The sequence below is a fragment of the Ambystoma mexicanum genome, chromosome 6p (genome assembly GCF_040938575.1).
Source record: "Ambystoma mexicanum isolate Mex_15411 chromosome 6p, UKY_AmexF1_1, whole genome shotgun sequence".
Lineage (NCBI taxonomy): Eukaryota > Metazoa > Chordata > Amphibia > Caudata > Ambystomatidae > Ambystoma > Ambystoma mexicanum.
In genome coordinates, this window is record NC_090935.1 from 160,620,172 (window position 1) to 160,639,933 (window position 19,762).

The window sequence follows — 19,762 nt, forward strand, 5'->3', positions numbered from 1 at the left end:
TCCAGATCTCTGGTTCTCTCTATGCTTGACTACTTCAACAGCCTCTTTCTAAATCTGCCTGCCTCCACTCTCTGCCCTCTGCAAATCATGCAAAACAGGACTTTAAGACTTGTCCCTGGCCTCAAGCCCAGGGATCATATCTCTCCAGGACTGAAATCTCTGCACTGGCTCCCAGTGGTGGCGAGGATTAAGTTCAAAACCCTCTGCATTGTCCACAAGGCCTTCTGGGGCCTGCGTCCCCAATACCTTCAACTCTCTCTTCCTAAATATCTTCCTTCTCGAGCTCTTCACTCATCCGCCTCCAAATCCCTCAGGGTCAGTCGCTTCTCCAAGCAGCGAGTTGGTGGTAGAACTCTTTCTTCAGATGTCTCTCTGGAACAGCCTCCCTGCCTCTCTGAAACTTGAGGAGAACCATCTCCGGTTCCTGGAGCACCTCAAGACCTTCCTCTTTGCTTCTGATTTCTCTCCTCCTCTCCCCTGCTGGTCTCCTGGCTGAACCTAAATCTGCACTGTTGACCTGCCTGCCCTCTGATCTCGGGCCCAGGTCCCCTTCCCGCCAGTTGCACACCTGCACTACCCCCCTGGCAACTCTTGCACGCGGGGACTGTTTCTGTATCCCTACAGCCCCTACTAGCACTTGACACCTGATGTCTGCACTTAACCTTTCACTTGCCACCAGCTGGCGCACTTTTATTTATTGTCTTTATCTATTTTACTGTTATCCCATGTACTGCACTGCCCCCTCCCCTTTCCCCCTGCACTTTTTCTCCTTCCCACCTCCCCTGCACTTGCGCAATCTCAATTTTACCTGGCCTAATAGGATCATTGTCTCTGTCTTCCCTCTGTGCCCCTCCCATGCCTCGTCACGCCTTGAAACACATGTGCATAGGTGCGTTATAAATGCCATATCATATCATAACACATCCTTTTGATTCTCAGTCAAAGCAACAGCAAGACATTCAATCAGTATTTTCCTGTGAAGGCAGATAGGCAGTATTAGCAGCAAAGCCAAAACCATCTGTCAAACTGAACGCCTCTTAGAATTTCCAGACACCCAATGAATGAGTAGCCTCCATCAGCATCTTCTTGACAAGTCAGCCATGAGCTGCACCACAGCCAGCGTTTTGTGTCATGAAAACATCTGCTGTTCCGCCTGCCTCTTCTTGGCTTCCAGTCAATGAAGCAGTAATGAACCATCTAAGAGGCAGCTTCCTTTTACGCCAATCACCATCTGCCCCACAGCTTGAGTCCTGTCATCAAAATAGCATCTGCCATGCTGCCAGCTCCTTTTTGATTTGTAGTCAACCAAACAACGATGAGACACACCCAGTCACTGTCTTTCTGTAAAACCAGCCAGGCACCATCAGCACCACAGCCAGTGTTCTATAACATCAAAACAGCACCTGGAATACTGGCAGTCTCTTCTCTGCGAAACACATGCAGCTCCACTACCAGAGTTCTGTGACTTGATCTTTTTGCCATTGAGCACTCACAGCCCTCCTCTGTGGTTTCCGGTCACCTGCCTTCTAGACAGACTCTTCGCCTTATATGAAGAAAGGCATGCACCATTTGTTCTGCAGCCCACTCTTTTGCCTTTGAAACTGCAGCACTGGAAAAGTTTGTCAAGCCATTGCTCTGCTCAGCCTGGTAAGAAACTTAATTTTAGGTCTTATGAGCAGAATAGTGAAGGAAGAGCACCTGTGGGGCATTACCCAAAACTCTATACAATAGTGGTAATTTTTGGAATGTGTACCTCTATGGAGAGCTACGGGGTATAGAGGATAATGAACATGAAGGAACAACAGCCTAGACATATAAAGGGTATTGGTGAATGTGGGAGTGATGCAAAATGCATCCCCGAATTATTTTCGTAAAGTATGGCAACATGAGTCATGAAGCCTTTGGTACTGAGGTTGCCCTCACTCAGTAATCCAATGTACATCTTTAATACTTTATGAACTATTCTGTTTGCAGCCAAAATCACACAAGAACAAGTCTAACACCAGAAGCCTCATGAGAGTACAAGGAAGAAGATGGAGTCTTGATATCTGTTTTCTGGATGTGAGTATAATACCTACCCATCCTTCAAATGTTTGCTGGGCACGGCATGTTTGCAGGCAGAGTACTGCAAGGACTCTCCTTTCCAGATTTTGGGTAAGAATGCATCACTAGAATGGCAATACAGAAGCCCTCTGTAAGTGGAATAAAAGGTTTTCAATGTTGGTAATCAGGTTTTGTAACACATTTCTGCAGACCTTGTATGGTAGGATGTGTACATGGAACAAAATAATTATACTTGTTTAAAACTGTCAGAGCGTGTTATTAGTAATGTATAGAAATAAGAACTTGCAATGTTTTGTTCCAGGTGAGTTATGCAAGCACTTTGAAGAGATACAGGAAGGTGATCAGGTGGCAGTATTTGCCAAGGCACTAATCAAACCCATTTTAAATGAAGCTGTATAATCCGAAGGAGATGAATATCAGAGATGTCTGGGTGTTTTTTGCTGGAATATAGAAGTCCATGAAACAACCGCAAAACGTACAATACAACACATCCTCCTGAGAGGTAACCCTGAAGGTCACTTGTCAAATCAGAAGTAAATGGTGAAGGTAAGTGCCAAAATCATTGAGAACTGTGGATGCCATTGACTATAATAACACATGTTCTCTGGTGAAATATTCTCCCTCGCCCCTTCTAGCCTGACTTCCCCCATCCCTATATCTGCCTATATGCCCCTGTAACTTTGCTCTGTAGTCATGTTGAAATAACAGGGCGGATCCACTTAAAGAGGGGATTTGGGTTCTAACATGGCTAGAGGGACAGCCCACATAGCGGGAGGAAAGGGGCATCACCATGGGCTGGAATATCCGACGCGCCCTGGGGATGGCATATAAGGCGGGTTGATTGGAACTCAGCCCCTTTCCAGTCCCGCCCCCCACCTGAAGTCCCACCCACCCTCACCCTTCCTGCTAGTTTAGAACAGGTAAGGACCCTGCGGGGTATGAGTAGGATGTGCTTCTTTGTCATGGGTATCGGACCAAGGTAAAAGAGAGGTGCAGTCATTTAATGTTTATGTTTATGTTTATTTATTTATATTGCACGCCAGACCCAAAGGTATAAGGGCGCAGGAGCGGCAGGGAAATTCTCAGCTTGGTTACAGTGCTGTACAGTAATTACAGTGTGTACATAGGTTAGAGCCGTTTGGGTGGAAACATGGGCATTGAGGCACTGATAATAAGGCAACATTTCATGATCCATTCTTGTATGAAATGCATGTCACAGTGATATCTTAACCATATTGTTCTTAGTGTACTGACAGATGATGCTATGTGATGCCCCTTCCTGTAATGTCACTTGGGATGGGGGTCAAATGACATACCTTCCTGTGATGTCACTGGGGGGTCAAATGTCATCACTTCCTGTGATGCCACTGGGGGTGGGGGTCAATGACATCACTTCATGTGATGCCATTTGGAGGTCAAGGGTTGTGTGATGTCAGTTACTCTACCCCTGGCCTTTTGGTGAAAGGACGTCCCTGCCTGAAATTGAGGTTCCAGTGAATCCCCTTTATAAAAAGCCTACCCTTCCCCCAAATTGCCTCCTGAACTGCTCCACCCACACTAATGTAACATGTGGGAGCTGTAATGCCATATTCCAGGCACTTCATCCCAATCTGCAGCTACGAAGCCCAACATGCCATTGGAGTGCCCATTCTTCCCCCAGGTGCTTGATGCTGGCCTTCATTGGGCAAGTTATGTCCCACATGAATTGGCCAAGATAGGCCTCTTCATTGAAAGTCTTGTTCTTCCATACAGTTCCCTCTGATCAGTGCCACACACCCTGAAGCAGTTTGCTAGTTTTGGAAATGCAATTTTACAACCATTGCATCCAATGCGTCATGGGAGCTGCCGTCATGACCAGCCTTCACCAACTGATGAAAGAAGGTGGAAGAGTGTACAGTGACCGAGTAGTCCTGTGAGGGGTCAGATGGCTAAGAGTAAACCTATCGGACTGACTCACCCTTCATGCCTTCTACCAGGATGCATGGTATGATGTCAGTTACCTACTCAACCATTGCATGGGATTCTTTTAAATTAATTAACTGCGTTCTCATGGCCTGGAACAGTGACCTTGCCACCCTGTCAGCCTCCTCTTCTTTCCCCATCCCTGGGCTACCCAAGCAACCCCTGAGCTGATGGTGGGTTCTCGCTTCACATCCACCTATGCGCTGGTTCTGGGTTCTTGGTTCTCCTTACCTTTCTCCCCTAGGCTGGTGCTGGATGCCCCATCCCCATACAGTAATGGGATGCTTCTGGCGGAACCCCATCCTCATCCACCCCTGGGGTGTTTCTGGGTTGTATCCCTGCCCCATCCACCACAATTCTCCCTTACAACGTGTGTCTGTGTTAAGTTTCATCTCTCATTGCGCACTATTTTTCTCTGGTTTTTGTTTTGTACAACCGTATGGTGGTGGATTTACATCAATCTCCAAGATTTCTTTTAATTTCATGATCTCATGTTAATGGATTCCGCCATGAAAATCAGATCTGCTAAACAGTCTCATTTTCAGACAGCGCTCTGAGTTTAAAAAATGTATGTTGGATCCTACCCAGATTGGCCTGCTAGCTGTTCGGTGTATAATTGAACTTACAAACATTGATATATAAGACACCAAATGTATCAGCTTGGCATCAGTAATTGGCATGTCAGCACAGAGCCTAACTTAAAGTTATGCGGAGCAAGGTAATGTAACAGTTTCACATGAGGGTTTCCTAAAAAAAATGTAATTGACACTAAGGAAACCCGTTCATATCATACAGCTGTCTATTGACACTGATTACCTTGCAGAGTGAAGGAAAGCATGCTGTGGAATTACAAACAATCTGCTGAAACTAGACCAATTTTAGCAGCAATCCCGTGACACGTTTCCAAAAACTGCCCCGGGTAATTTGTTCGCTTACAAGGTGGTAAATCACTTTTGGTTTTGGTTGGAAATCCTGCTACAAAGGCCTAGAGATCAGAAGAAGCATTTCTGACATCATCAGGCTGATGCCCACGAAAGGGTTTATTCCTAGCATGTCTAGAAATAAAGGTTATGCTAAATCTTGCATTAGCTATTTTGGGAAATAAAAAAGGAATTCATTTTGGGGTGCACAAACAGGCAGCTTTTGTTAAATATTTACTTCAGAAATATGGTGGACCGGAAACTGTGCATTGTTCAACTTAGGGACAGTGCAGGAGTAAAGATAACGCTATCTCTTATTAAGAGACAGATATAGTGATTCAAGAAGGGATTATATTAAACAGCTAATACAAAATGTTCTCACAAACCTGGCTTTCCACTTTGGCCTACAGATAAAAGAGACATCTCTTGCAGGCTGTTGCAGCTTTAAAGATACTCCCACATCACATTGGCCAAGTCACCCCCAGGAAAACTATTGTTCTCTTGGTACCAGAACGTACATCTCTAGAGACTGGCTTCCCCATGGGATCAGGCTGGCAACAGGCACTTCAGGGGCAGCTGCAAGAGAAAAGTGGAATTCGCTAAAGGGGATAATTAGCATGGAGACCCTTTGATGTAGGACAAACAAGGGTGAGTGGAGGTCCAGGAAATCTAAGAGGCAGGAAACCTAAAGGAGAAGACTTCAGCCATCTTGGATAATACAGTACATCATTTCCTTCTTAAACCTCCCCCTCTCCCGGGGGTTAGGGACCCACCCACTCTTACGCTGGGTAAATACTACTTCTGTACACCATGCTTGAGTGGTGTTTGCCATGTATATTTTTAATAGTTTTGCCAACATCTGCAGCTGGCTTATTCATCGATTTATTTGTTTACTTTCCCAGTGATTTGTCATTGTATCCATGTGTACATCGAATAATGATAATATATATTTATGTATTTCTTATATAGTGTTACACACCCACAGGTCTCAGAGTCCTGAAATAACAGATGACATTATTATCCCACAGAATGGTACTCAATGTATCAACCTCGGAAGGATGAAAAACAGAGTTGACCTTTCCAGGATTTGAACCTGCCAGAGCATGCGGCATACAGTTATCACGGGCGAGCGCTCTATTCGCTGTGCTATCTAACCTGGAACACCTATAAAGAAAAGCTTTTGCTCTTTCAAGATGGATGCCGGTGTGCAATAAAGCAACGATCTAACACTTGTTTCCAACCTCGCTCGTGTAGGCTGAAGCATAGTGCAACCAAGTCTTTGGTGTCCTCGCAACACACACCCTTTTCTGATGAGAGAGCGAAGGTAACAATTTTACTTTCTGTTCAGCTATTCCAGCTGAAGCATTGGCTATTTGCGCTTACAAGTGCCAACAAGTACTCCCAACACCTTTTTGTACATTTCCGTTTGCAGCTGGAGAATAAGTGCGAACTAGAGCGATCCGCAGTCCTGAACGCTACGGTAATCTGTATAAGACAAACCAGGAAGGTCCTTGCGAATTTCGAGACAGTATACCTCCTATGTATATCTTGTTATCTAATAACATACTGTGTCAACTCTTTAGGTTACGTACCCCGATGGAGAGAACTCAGTTCAATGGCTACTGAGGTGGGAATATGGCAATGAACCTTTTAGGAGGTCAACGTATCAGAATCAATTTATCTAACAAGAGACCCCTTTCAAGGTACTCATAGACCCTATATAGTGGCATAAAGAGAGTTTTTTAAACTAATTTGAATACACCTATGTGATGTTTTCAAGTTAATTTCTCATTGTTTGTAGATACATCTACTCCGGTACATTATTGATGAATGTCGAGGATCTCTATTTGCTGCCGTTACCAGTAATCACGTCCTGAGGAAGGCTGGGCCTCATTGTCAATGTGAATTGTGACACAAACAGCCGAAACTCAAGCAGCCTGAGTCGAAGTTTTGTTGCCTGATTATGTTGGTCATGAATGTTTGCCATTTTGCTTGTTTTTCTAGCTCGCTCTTTTGGTTTTCCTTTTTGTTGTTTGCATCACACTTTATTGTTGAGTGTTTTTAGAATTTACTGTATATGTGTGTCTCCCAAATTGGTGATTATTTACACTTAGGTGAAATTGTCTGAATTTGTACTTACATTTCCAAGTTATGTTGGGCAGCAATGTGACATCTGTGTTTTGACTGTACATTAGATGTGCCAGTAGCAGTGTATGGTGTAGATGAAGTTGATGTATTTTTTATGGTGATTAAAAAATCAAGTTAACAGTTTTTCTTGCTTGTTTCGAATGTTGTTGGTTATTGATTCATTTTGCAAATGTTTTCTTTTGTGATGCCACCTTTGTGAAATGGTTGTCTAGAAGAGGGCCTCTTCCTTTGCTTTGTTGTTACCAAATAACATGGAATCTCCAGATTTCCACTCTGTACCACTGCACTGAAATGACAGGGAGTTGTTTAATAGGGTACCCATAGCCCGGCTCAAAGCTCTGCACCTCTCAAGCCTTTCATGCCAGTGATATTGATTACAATGGCATGCCTCTCCTCCCAGTGGTGTGTAACGGGGTCGGGATCTAAACCTGCTTCTGTGGCAGTGCATTCCTGCTTGTACTGGGAGAGGATACTTCTGACTCACCACAAGTCCTCCCAGTGCTTTTTCACTCTCTTTATGGCTCTGGGGATGTCCAAGCCCCTGCAGGGGGCGCTAGAGGGACAGCCCACATAGCGGGACGCACCTCTGGCCACCCGCTCCTCTTTACAGGCATTTCCCACCTTTCCTCCGGGAGGATGGGGCGTCACTAGGGGCTGGAATATCTGGCATGCCCTGGGGATGGCATATAAGGCAGGTTGACTGGAGCTCAGCCTCTTCCCAGTCCCCCCCCCGCCTGATGTTCCAGCCACCCTCACCCTTCCTGCTAGTTTAGAACAGGTAAGGGCCCTGCAGAGTCTGAGTAGGTTGTGTTTCTTTGTTATGGCTATCGGACCAAGGTAAAAGAGAGGTGCAGCCATTTAATTTGCGTACAACGGACCTCGAGGTCAAAGGGAACTTTCTGGATTTATTAAAACAGGTGTAGGTGGCATTTAGCGTTAAAGATGTCAATTGGATCAAGATGTGTCACGAGGAAGAAGTACTACGTGCAGTACAATCTGGAGCGTATGTCCACTGCCTTGCTAAAGCTGTGTGTGGCAAGGGGACAGCATGAACATCCAGAACTTTGCATTGCCCTGCTTATGGGGCCGTCTTAGAAGCTAAAGAAGAAGTACTATGTGCAGTACAATCTGGAGCGTATGTCCGCTGCCTTGGGAAGACCGTGGACAGCAAGAGGACACTGTGAACATTCGGAACTATAACATTGCCCTACTTTTGGGCCACCTTTAGAAGTATATGGTCGTGAACCAATGATGTGTTTAGGGCAGGGCCTGCCCCCTTTATTGTTATTCTCCATTAAAATGTGACCTTTTGTTTCCAACTGTATAACTATGTCGGTCTATTATTTGGGTAGTAAGGGTATGGTCTGTGGTCTGATCCTCCCCCGGAAAAGGGGAGGAGAGCCAATGAGGCTGATACCGCTATGCAGTGGATGGAGACTGCCCCAGTCCTGTACCCTGTCCCAGAGGTGACCCCTGGGCGGAGGATTTGTGAATGAGATTCCAAAAAGTGCATATGCCCTCTGTGCCACTGGCCACATCAGCTACTGCTTGCCAAATTGGAATTTTCTCTGGTGGCACTCGTCACCTTTGCCACTGCCACTATGTTCAGCATCTTGTTTTACGCTCACTTTAGCAGGATGGCACGTCCCGGAAGCACATAGATTGCAATCCAATATGGCCGCCTACAGTTTTTCTGTGTGTATGTGAGATATTCCTGCATCGGTAGTGATATATTTCCGGTAATACCACATACAGTATCTATTTTTTATCACATGCTGTATTTTCCATTACTGCATGCATGACTTTAAAGGAAGACTCGTGAACTATGCCTTAAATTAGCGCATCTGTTCATGGTAATTACTGCACATGATATGTTTCCTTCTTCTACCAACCAACGCATAAAGTGCCTCATGACGTTAACTTGTGAACGGTTAAAAGACCCATTATGACTAGAGTAGATTAAACAGATTCTTTCTTCAATTATATTTGCGATTACACTGCTCACATGTTGCGCAGGCAGGAAGTATAAGATGGCCGCGCAATGTGTACTGATAGCATGGCGGTGTTATTGGGTGACAGCCCGGCAGTGGAAACATTCCTTATGCCCTGCGCTCGGCTGTGTCCTGTTGCTGGAGCAGGAGGCCTGCTGCCTTGTAGAGGCTTTGATTGATGCCTTTCGCTCAGCTGTGCTCTGGTGTCAGCCGCTTCACCGGCAGGTGCCCCCTGCGACCTCTTCTGTGTGGGGCTCTAGCTTGCACTCCACTTGACCTTGCCACGAGTTGGCACTGGTCTGAACGCCCAGGAATTCCGCTGCGCTTTTGACCTTTGCTTCTGCTTTGGAGAAGGCTGGAGTTCACATGCCAGCCGCCCAGGCTAAATGCTGACGACCGATACCAGTGGTAGGAATACTGATTACGTTTGCTGTGAAGTCCATCATTCCTAAGTGTCTAACTTTAACAGTCACCACAGGGTCAGCTCGACCAATGACAGAGTATTAACACACCCAGCATTTCCTATAGAGGCTAACTCCAAGAATTAGCAAACGTAGTATGATAATTTGCCAACAAAGGTCAACAGAGTAGAAACAAAACTATGACAGGCAATTAGGGACACCATTAAGCGTTTGCAATACAGGTTGTTACAGAGCTCAATGGAGACATTTGTGCAAAAGCACACAGGATGAACTTTTTAGTTTTGGCTATTGGGTGGCGCTAAAATAAGGTCAAACCATTCCATTAGAGTACAGATAGGGAGAACTGGCACATGAGGAGGGACACAAAGTTTGTAGTGTTGTGTTATATACGCACCCAGCGACTGCCCATGGCCATGCTAATCCATATGCCAACACAACAACTGGGGAACCTGCGACGAAGTTGTTTCTGTCTTATATACAAAAACAAAGAAACAACTCGTTTTACTCCTTTCTCATAATAAATAAATGCATTTCTTTTTAATGAATTCTTCACATTTCTTTAAAAATGAGCAAGGCTGACAGTGCTTGACTAAAGCGTTTCGGACGAAAGTCCATCTTCAGGGCACCAAACTGTTATAAGCATAATATGCAATTATGCTCTAACCACCTTAAATGACTGTCAGATAAATTCCAAAATGATATGACAGTGATTCTCCCAATAATTCAACTCATAACGGTCAACAGAAAAAATAAGTAGCACCTCAATGTAGCAGATAAAAACAATGTACAGGTAATCTGAAAATGTCAAGAAAACAAACACACACTGGTCAGTGTGAGTCCCCACATCACTAGAACAATGTGTAACAAGTGCCTGGTGGTTAAGCAATCGAACTGTGAAAATGAGATTACTGGATGACTTGTGCAATCACAAGGCGCGTGTGCATATAAACGCTCGAAACCGTGCATACATCAGACGCAATGACGGAACGTGAAGATGCCGCGGCGAGGCGGCCGCGGTGCAATGCTATCTAATGGTAAAGTGAGGCAAAATGGAAGCTCAACGTGTCTACTACAATATGGTTATTCATTAAATTATTGATCTCATACAATCCTATACATAATGCAACGGATCTCCCTATGGTATTCTTGATTTTCCACAACATTGAGCAAACACATTCTTAATGTACTAACATTCAAATGCTACTCAGTCCTCTTCATATTATAAGTGCAGGGAAGGGGACTGTAGGGTTGCAGAAACAGACCCAAGTGCAAGGGTTGCCAGGAGGCAATGTGAGTGTGTGGCTGGGTGGGTAGGGAACTGGGCCCAAAAATCAGATGGTAACCAGGTGCCCAGTGCCGAAGCAGACAGATCAGCAGTGGAGAGGAAGAGCGAAGGCAGAAGCTAAGACGAAGGTCTTGAGGTGCTTCCAGAACTGCAGATGGTTCTCCTCAAGTTTCAGAGTGGCAGGGAGGCTGTACCAGAAGGAGGCCCCAGCCGAAGAAAGTGATCTACCACCAACTCATTGCTTGGAGAAGAGACTGGCCCTGAGGGAGTTGTAGGTGGAGGAGCGAAGAGCTTGAGTCGGAAAGTATTTACGAAGAGAGAGTTGAAGGTATTTTGGACCCAGGCCCTAGAAGGCCTTGTGGACAATGCAGAGGGTTTTGAACTTAATCCTCGCAGCCATTGGAAGCCAATGCAGAGATTTCAGTGCTGGAGAGACACAATCCCTGGCCTTGAGGCCAAGGACAAATCTTTCAGTCATATCCTGGATTAGTTGCAGAGGGCGGAGAGTAGAAGCAGGCAGATTTAGAAAGAGGCTGTTGCAATAGTCCAGCCTAGAGAGAACCAGAGCTCTGGAGACAGTGAGCTTCTGGGGGAAGGAGAGGAAAGGAAGAATACCTCCGAGGAGGTGCAGTTGGTAGACTTCTTAGAGACATCAGAGATGTGAGGAGAGAAGAGAAGGAGAGTGTGGAGTCAAAGAGGACACTGTAGGAGCAGAAAGAAGGCCCAGCGTGGGTGGCCAGAGAGGGACAGGAAAGGAAGGTGCAGGTGTGCTGATGAAGAGGATCTCCATCGCACTGGCTTTAAGGCAGAGATCATTGGAGGCACACCACTCTGGCTTGCAGACAGACAATACGGGATGAGAGAGGGAGGAGAGGTGGCTCAGGGGAGTCTGAAAGCAAGCTTAGTGTCATCCGCATAGCTCTGAAAGTTGGAGCTGAAAGCAGCAATGCGGTAGGCAAGAGGTGCCAGGTATTGGTTGAACAGCCAGGGAGAAGAGTTAGACCCCTGGGGAACACCACAGGTAGAGAGTGAGATAGATGAGAGGAAGGACCCAAGTTGGAAATGGCAGGGCCGGTCAAAGTGGAAGGAGGTCAGCCAGGCCACACCTGATCAGTGATACCCAGGTTATCACGGAGCCGGTTGAGCAGGATGGCATGGTTGACCGTGTCAAAAGCAGAAGAGAGATCAAGTAAGATGAGGACAGAGGGGTGATTGGCATCAAGGTTAGAGAGCAAATCTTCACAGATGTTCAGGAGAACCGTTTCCGTACTTCTGGCTGCTCTGAAGCCAGACTGATGGTCATGAAGGCAACCAACAGATTCAGTGTGAAGATTCAGCTGGGAGATGGCCAGCTTTTCCAAGGGTTTGCCCAGGAACGGAGAAATGGAAATCGGGCGATAGTTAGCCGGACAGGAGTGGTCAACTGAGGGTTTCTTAAGAAGAGGTTGCACAAGAGAGTGCTTCATGGGGGAAGGAAAGGTTCCAGTGGTGAAAGAGTGGTTGCAGAAGTCGGCCAAGGCTGGAGCAAGGGAGAATAAAGAGAGTCGCAGAGGTCGCGAAAGAGTCCAGAGGAGGGACAGAAAGCATCTGGGTGGATTTTGAGGTCTCTGAGAAGGAGGAGTTGAGTGATCGAGGCCAGGAGGGAGGAGGAGAGGTCCGCCCACTAGGAGAGAAAGGAGGTAATCTGACCAGGTGGCCGGTAGATAGTAGCCACATTGAGAGAGCGGCCAGGAGAGAGAGCCTGCAGACCAGGCATTCAAAGGAGGAGTTGGACCGCATGGGAATGATAGAGGCAAGAATCCACTCTGGGAAGATCAAGGCTTCAATGCCACCTGGACGGTTGGGTCTGGGCGTGGAGAGGATCTTGTAGCCATCAGGGAGGAGAGTGTCAAAACTCATGACAGAACTGGTCGTGAACCATGTCTCGGTGATGCCGAGAACATCAAGTTTGAGTTCTTCCAGGAGACGGCAGATGCCAGAGGAGTGTTTGACAGCTGTGTGAGAGTTGAGAGCGGCAATTTGGACAAGGTTGCCACCATTTAAAGACTTCCGGGGAGGGGTAGAGGTTGGAGGTACTCACTCCCTGTGGAAGTGTAGAAGGGGCCCGAGGGAGGGCAGAGGAGGAAGGAGGAGAGGGCAAGGTCGTCAAGGAGGAGGATGAAGGCGCCAGAGCAGAGGCAGAGAAAGGAGGCAAGGAAGCCAGTGAGGGGAGAGAAGGGACAGCAGGAGAGGAAAGGAAGTTGATAAGGCATGGGTTGCGTCAATCAAAGGGGAGGAGGTTGGCCTCAGGGCCTTGGACCAAGACAGTGCCATTTAGGTAAACATTAATGATGATCTTAGTGGAGTAGAAGGGGGCCAGGAGGGCCTCCCACTGGGTGCCACCATTAATGGGAGAGAAGGAAAAAGAAGAGAGAACAGAGACCATATGTGGAGTACATAGGGCTGAAGAAGGAACGACAAAAGGATGTTGGTGAGGGTCTGTCTGGAGGAAGCGCTGGTATATGTCAGATCCTCACTCCTCTTGACAGGCGCAGAGGCAGCACAAACTCCTCCCTCCCCATTGGGTCTTGGCACCTGGGAAATGAAAACCGCAGGCCACCGCAACTCTCTGGGGAAAGAGGGTTAGGGTTCGTTGAATGGATGGGTAGAGGGAGTTCAGGATAACCGGAGAGAGGTTTAGGGTATCACAATGGATGGGAAAAGGGGGTTTCAGGGAAACATGCTCCTCGGCTCCAAGGCTCCTCTTGCGGATGGTTGTAGGCGTTGACTTCGCTCACACACTTTCTCACTAACATCACTCTCACAGAAATTCTCCTTGGAGGCCTTTGTACTGGAGCCTCTGACCAGCTTGCACCTAGAACAGTGTTCTCTAGTGTTGACTGATTTTCACACTGCCTTCTAAAACACAAACTATGCCCTCGTTACTTCATGAAGGCAAACCCTACCAACCTCACATCATGTCGTGGTAATCTCCCCACCAATATGCAGATTACGTGTTCCCCACCTCACCCTGTGCAAAAGTAGCAACAAACAATAACATGCACATGAGGTGCTAAAGCACTTAGCTCAATGTTCTGTGGAGTTCTAGGTCCTTCGGCCTTTTCGGGTTGATGGGCGTGATATGTCTCACCGATCCGATCAAACAAATGAGCTGAAAATAGCAAAACAGAGTCAGTGCACGTGCGTGCGAAATTGCTGTTCCAACAGAACGTTCCCTAAAGGGTTAAAGATCTGTTAACGGTGCGGTTGCTTCACCGCCAAGCTAACTCCAACTCTGGGTTAGTATCATGCTTTGCATGCAATAATGTCGTGCTTCCGAAAACGTCAACAGTTTAATTCCTCAGCGTGCTACACGTTCACTCCCCACGGGAGAAATCAGCTGTCTAAGTAAAAGACTTGTACTTAGCTCTTTCATGTACGCGGGGCCGGGGGTAGAGCTGGCGGGCGGTGCCCCGTGTAGGCGTGCCTGCAAGAGCTCGAGGGAAACACGTCCTCTCTCGCCGATGGCCAGGATTGCGAGCGCTGCTCCCTGGGCGCGGCTCGCGCATGCGCAGTAGCGCGCGTGTGTTCCTTTTCCTCCCAGCAGGCCCGTGATGCGCTCGGCCTGCTGGGTATTGTAGTCTCTGGGTGGTTCTCCTTCCTTGGGCCTTTGTCCTGAAAAACGGAAGGAGAACACGCCTGGACGAGGTGATGGGACTCCCCAGGGCCCTCTTGCCTCCTCCCAAAACCCCCAAAACACTGCCAATTGCCCCAGCCCTGACAGTATATGTATCAGCGATAGGGAGGCCTGTGTTGGAGATTAGGATATTCTTTTAGAACGTCTTCCTACCAGACTTACTGAGGACAGGATAGTCAATAGAGAAGCAGGTAGAGAAGATAGGAAAAACAGTGAGCCATAGAGGATGCAGAGGGAGGGGAAGGGGAGAGAGAAGGGGGTGGGCGAGGGGTGGGGGTGTAAGGTATGCGAGGGGAGATAATAGGGCAGGCACAAGAGGAGGGGTGCAAGCAGATGGGACATAGACGAGACAAGGACAAATTAGCCAAATAAACGATTGGCTCAAGGTACAAGAGAAGAGCTGTCAAGTAAAGTGAAGAACAAACTAGTTAACCGAGTAAGAATGAGAAACCTGAAAGAAAAAAGGAAACAGCAAGGGAACAACCAGGCAAAGCAAAAGAACGATGATCAAGGGAACCTAAGGAGAAGAGTGAAAAACATACAGGGTGTCATGATACGTACCCCCGGGCATCCGGACCAGGTCCATCTGTCCCAGGAGCAGGCATCCAGATACTTGGAAAAAGCCCAGCAGCCCCGGCTAGGGGCTATCTGGGTACAGTCCTGGCGCCATAGGTGCCAGGCTCATAGAAAGGGTCAGTCCTGGCGCCGTAGGCGCCAGGCTCATTTGCTTTCACTTACCTCATGCAGACCATGCTGCTCAGCATTCAAGCCAATGTGAAGTCTGAAGGGGAACTACTTTACTTCAGGGACTATTTTCTTACTCGGTGTGGTCTTGGGAACTTCTTACCTGGGACTACTTTGAAGGCTATTTAAACCACGACCGAAGAGCAGCTCACGCTTCGCGTTATTCTGCATCCTGCAGCGTAATGCTCACCGTGCCTGCAAGTCAGCATCCAGTCTTCTGCCACGCCCGCCTCAAGTCTGGAGCTCCTAGAAAAAAGGGGGAAAGAAGGAAAAAGGTTAGAACAAGAACAATACTTTTATTCCTCACCTGATTCTGGATCCATCGCGCCTTTGAATAGGAAGAAAGACGTTATTCGATGCATGTCGCATCGCCTGCTGCAGCGCCGCGCTATACTCACCAGCCTTCGCAGCACCTCCACGATCCACCTCTGTCTTCATCACTTCTTCGCCGAACTCCGGCACCTAAAGGGAACAAAAGGACAGCCAGGTGAGCCGAAAGAAACAAACCAAGGGAATCTCTTTCACCATAATAGACTTACCTGATTTTACCGCCGGAGGCATTATTCCTCAAGACGCCATCATTTCTCACTCTACACCTGTAATAAAGAAGAAAGCAAAAGATTACATACAGGTGTCATTTGCTGGACAGTGTTGGGTAATACAGACTCTCTTCTCTAGGGTCAAGCTGCAAGCTGCAAGGAATCAGACAAGTGTGAAAGTCAGACATTTTGAACTCTTACGAACTAAATTCTTACGGCTCCCCGCCAGGACCTTCAGAGTTCTGGAACTCCCCAATTCCTTTGGACCAGTGAAGTAACTGGTTATCCACACGCCCCTGCATTCTACGCAGGATGGAGAGCTTATCTTTTAAAAACCTAAGGTGAGAATATAAAAGGAGACATCGGAGGTGATTAGAGGGGAGAACAGGGGGGGAGTGTTATCACTCAAATCCACGGGTGGCTAATTCCCTTTCTCCACTTTCAGGAGAATACTTCTATGGGTCAAGCAGATGAAATTAGGTGGGCCAGTCCAGCCTGTCATCTCTACACTACGCGTCACGTGGGTGGAAACCGCAGCTGTCCAGTTCCGATCGATGCCCCTGTGGGAGCCAGGTGAGCATAACAGAATGCAAAGCCCACCCACAAATTCCCACCCGGGCGTTATGGAGACCTCAGAAACTGACCAACTGGCCCAATTACTAGGAGAACTAAGGGCTGAAGTACATTCTGCCTGCCAAGAAACTAATGCGCTCAGGAGAGAACTGATTTTGTCAAAGGAGCGAACTGATGATCTTGCTAGGCAATTGCTGCAAAGCCAGGCTGGACAATCACCCCTGCCTGGACTAGGGGGAAACCCAACTCCTGTTTCATCAAGCAACCCTGTGCAAGTAATTCTACTAGGAACTATTTCATTAGCTCCGCCCGAACACTTTGCTGGGGACCCCAAAAGGTTCGCCGTGTTTATGAACCAATGCCGCCTGCACTTTTTATGCAGACCTGGAGCCTTTCTAAATGATCAAGCCAAAGTAGCCTTTGTACTATCATATCTCAGTGGTACCGCAGCCGATTGGTTGATTCCTCTAGTCAACCAGGACGACCCTCTTCTTTGTGACTTTCAGGGTTTTTCAATTGAGCATGGAAAGACTATTCGCCCGACATTCACAGGGACAGGCCCTGGATTATGAACTTTTGTCCCTGCGACAGGGTAACCAGGATCTACTAACCTATATCGCTACCTTCAATAGGTTAGTGGTGGAAACAGGATGGCCCGAGGTAAAACGAATTACATTATTCCATCGTGGACTGCGAGGAGAACTCAAAGATGTTTTGGCTCAAGTTGTGAACCCACCTCAGGATGGTGCTGAATATATAGACTTAGTGGTCCAGATAGATCACCGACTTCAGAATAGAAAGGCAGATCGAGCTAAGTTCGAGAATCGAGTGTTGGTTAAATCAATTGTTACCCCCAAAGGAATGGATGCACTGGAACCCATGCAGATCAGAGGGGATTAGAGGACCTTTAACTCAGAAGGAAAAAGAAAAGAGACGACAGCTGCACTTGTGTCTGTACTGTGGAACCTCGGGACATTTTCGACGGGATTGCCCGGTAAAACCACCCATAAAGGTGGTAGGTGCTGCGGACAAAAGTCAAACAGAGTCTGATCTGGGAAACGACCACGCCCGACAAGCGTAGAGTTCTGCTTGCCGAGCTTAAAGAAGGACACTCAGACCTTGCACCCAATCGTGCCAATGGTCCTCATTGATCCAAGGCAGCCATCACGTATGCACGCAGTGAGAGCGTACATAGATAGCGGGGCCATAGGAAACTATATGGATCATGAACTGGCTTCAAGGATGAACCTATCTCTTTGCAAAAGAACCACTACAGATGTCATCAATATCGTCGATGGAACTGAAATTGCCTCTGGGCCAGTAACTCATTCCACTATAGAGATGTCACTGGTGGGTCAAGATGGGCATCGAGAAAGCATTGTGTTTGACTTAATCAAGGCTCCACAATTCCAAATAATTCTGGGAATGCCATGGTTGGAAACACATAATCCTTGTATGGATTGGCGAGAGAAGAGAAGGACCTTCCCAGATTGTGCACACACCTGTTAACCAGGAAAAACCTTGAACATGGGCCTGGCCATAGTCACTAACCCACCTATTCAATTACCTCAGGAATATCAAGAATTTCTGGGTGTTTTTCAGAAAGAACAGGCAAACACCTTACCACCTCACAGATCTTACGATTGTCAGATTGATCTTGTACCCGGTGCACAACCCCCTTGCAGCAGGATCTACGCCCTTACGGAGCCTGAAAGCATTCACCTACGACAATACCTGGATCAATACCTTGCTATTGGCTTCATTCGCCCATCCAAGTCTCCTGCCTCCTCAGCTCTGTTCTTCGTACCTAAAAAGGAAGGTGACCTTAGAAAATGTATAGATTAGCGCGCATTAAACCAAATTACGGTAAAAAACTGATACCCCTTGCCTCTGATCCCTGAATTACTGGACCAAGTTAAGGATGCTTGTATCTATACTAAGTTAGATCTCCGAGGGGGCATATCATCTGGTACGCGTGAAGAAAGGCGATGAATGGAAGACTGCCTTTCGCACCAAGTACGGATTATTCGAATATCAGGTGATGCCTTTCGGGTTGTGCAATGAACCGGCAGCCATCCAGTGTTTTATGAACAATGTTTTTCGCGAACTCATTGACGTCTGTGTTGTTGTATACATAGACGACATTCTAGTGTACTCCTCCTCAAGATCAGACCATATTATGCATGTTCGAGCAATCCTTGAAAAAATTACCTGATTCGGGATCCATCACGCCTTCGTATAGGAAGAAAGACGTTATTTGATGCGCGTTGCATCGCCTGCTGCAGTGCCGCGCTATACTCGCCAGCTTCCGAAGCACCTCCACGATCCACCTCTGTCTTCATCACTTCTACGCCAAACTCCGGCACCTAAAGGGAACAAAAGGACAGCCAGGTGAGCCGAAAGAACAAACCAAGGAAATCTCTTTCACCATAATAGACTTACCTGATTTTACCGCCAGAGGCATTATTCCTCAAAACGCCATCATTTCTCACTCTGCACCTGTAATAAGGGAGAAAGCAACAGATTACATACAGGTGTCATTTGCCGGACAGTGTTGGGTAATACAGACTCTTACCTGAACTTTACCAGCTGCCACGAGGCAATCTTCTCTAGGGTCAAGCTGCAAGCTGCAAGGAATAGGACAAGAGTGAAAGTCAGACATTTTGAACTCTTACAAATTATATACTTACGGCTCCTCACCAGGAACCTCAGAGTCAATATTGTTCTGGAACTCCCCATTTCCTTCGGACCAGTGAAGAAACTGGTTATCCACGCGTCCCTGCATTCTACGCAGGATGGAGAGCTCATCTTTTAAAAACCTAAGGTGAGAATATAAAAGGAGACATCGGAGTTGATTAGAGGGGAGAACAGTGGGGGAGGGTTATCACTCAAATCCACGGGTGGCTAATTCCCTTTCTCAACTTTCAGGAGAATACTTCTACGGGTCAACCAGACGAAATTAGGTGGGCCAGTCCAGTCTGTCATCTCTGCACTACACGTCACGTGGGTGGAAACCTCAGCTTTCCAGTTCCGATCGACGCCGCTGTGGGAGCCAGGTGAGCATAACAGAACGCAAAGCCCACCGACAAATTCCCACCCGGGAGTTATGAAGACCTCAGAAACTGACCAAATGGCCCAATTACTAGGGGAACTAAGGGCTGAAGTACATTCTGCCCGCCAAGAAACTAATGCGCTTAGGAGAGAACTGATTTTGTCAAAGGAGCAAACTGATGACCTTGCTAGGCAATTGCTGCAAAGCCAGGCTGGACAATCACCCCTGCCTGGACTAGGCGGAAACCCAACTCCTGTTTCATCAAGCAACCCTGTGCAAGTAATTCTACCAGGAACTATTCCATTAGCTCCGCCCGAACGCTTTGCTGGGGACCCCAAAAGGTTTGCTGTGTTTATAAACCAATTCCGCCTGCACTTTTTATGCAG

The 19,762-nt window shown here is 47.2% G+C and overlaps 1 long non-coding RNA gene across 1 annotated transcript in view; it reads left to right on the forward strand.

The window, feature by feature from the left end:
• Positions 1-7,599, forward strand: part of LOC138510892 (uncharacterized) — a 111,946-nt gene extending 104,347 nt beyond the window's left edge. Inside the window, exons 3-5 of the long non-coding RNA XR_011280446.1 lie at positions 1,975-2,061; positions 2,366-2,610; positions 5,975-7,599. This is a non-coding gene — a long non-coding RNA (uncharacterized lncRNA). The remainder of the gene's footprint in view (positions 1-1,974; positions 2,062-2,365; positions 2,611-5,974) is intronic.
• Positions 7,600-19,762: the final 12,163 nt, after the last annotated feature.